This window comes from Arachis ipaensis, chromosome B05 (assembly GCF_000816755.2).
Source record: "Arachis ipaensis cultivar K30076 chromosome B05, Araip1.1, whole genome shotgun sequence".
Lineage (NCBI taxonomy): Eukaryota > Viridiplantae > Streptophyta > Magnoliopsida > Fabales > Fabaceae > Arachis > Arachis ipaensis.
In genome coordinates this window covers 138647878-138649252 of record NC_029789.2, presented here as the reverse complement: position 1 = coordinate 138649252, position 1375 = coordinate 138647878, and positions in this window count along the sequence as shown.

The following is a 1375-nucleotide window of genomic DNA, read 5'->3' as shown; positions in this document are numbered from 1 at the left end:
TATAAAGTTAACTCAAAATTAATTTATTTTAAAACAATTGAATCTTGATTCTAATTTTTAATTATAACATTAGTATTCTCTCTAAATTATATGTAATGAATATTTGAAAGAAGAGAAATAAAAATATAGATTAGAAAGATAAGCGGTGAAAATTTAAAATTAAATAAAAAAAACTATGTATATAATAACAATAATAATATTTTTATTTAAATTATATTGTTTAATTAATTTTGTTTCCGGTAGAAGAGAAAAATAGAAAAAATAGAGAATGAGAGAAAAGAGAGAACGATAAAGATGAAGAATGAGAGTGAGAGTGAGAGTTTGTTAATTTTGAAAGAAAAAATTTTATTTTAATTATAAAAAATATCAAATGACATATTTTAATTTGTCAAAGTACTAATATAAGATATAAATTATATATAGAGTAAAAATAGTATAGAGAAATAAAAAAAATGGAGAGAGGTAGATGAGAGAATTTAGGAAGGGAGTTTATTAATTCTAAAAAAATATTTTCTCTCAAATTTAATAAGAGAGTGTCATGTGACACATTTGATTATTAAATTAGATAGTAATATATGATACATAATATAGATATATTTCAATTTTAATTTTAATTTTAATGCAAGTAAAGAATATTATATTGCACATTTTGATTATCAAATAAGTAATTAGTCATTAATATTGATAATGATATATAAAATAGATAGAGTGGTTGAAGGAATGAGAGAAATAGAGAAAGGAAGAGAGAGGAGAAGAGAACTCTTTAATTTTGGAGGAAAAGATTTGATTTCAGTTGCAATGAAGAAATGACACGTGACACATTTTGGTTGTAAAATTAGTAAGGAGGAGGAGAGAATTCTTTAATTTTGGAGGAAAATATTTAATTTCAATTACAATGAGAGAATAATATGTGACACATTTTGGTTGTAAAATTAGTAAAAAAGAGAGAAAAATTCCTTAATTTTAAAAGAAAATATTTAATTTCAATTACAATGAAAAAGTAATATGTGGCACATTTTGGTTATAAAATATAATAGATATAATAGATGCAATCCTCTATTTTGTTAGAGATAGAGTTAACAAAGTTATTTGCGAAATTTAAAAACAAACTTAGGCTGCTTCAAAGCCACCCTAAATTTGCGCGGAAAGAAGAGGTTTATAAGTGTATATGGAAATAAATAGTAAATTTGTTTTGTCAGTTAAAAAAGTAGTTAGGAGAATCTTGATATCATTCTTGATCCTAATATTATAAATACCAAGGCTGTGACAAGTATTGAATGAAAACCAATATAGCAATTTCATCTATGTGCGCTCTCTCCTATCTCTGCTTCGTTTACAATATTGTTAGTTTAAATTCTTTTAATTATTAATATTT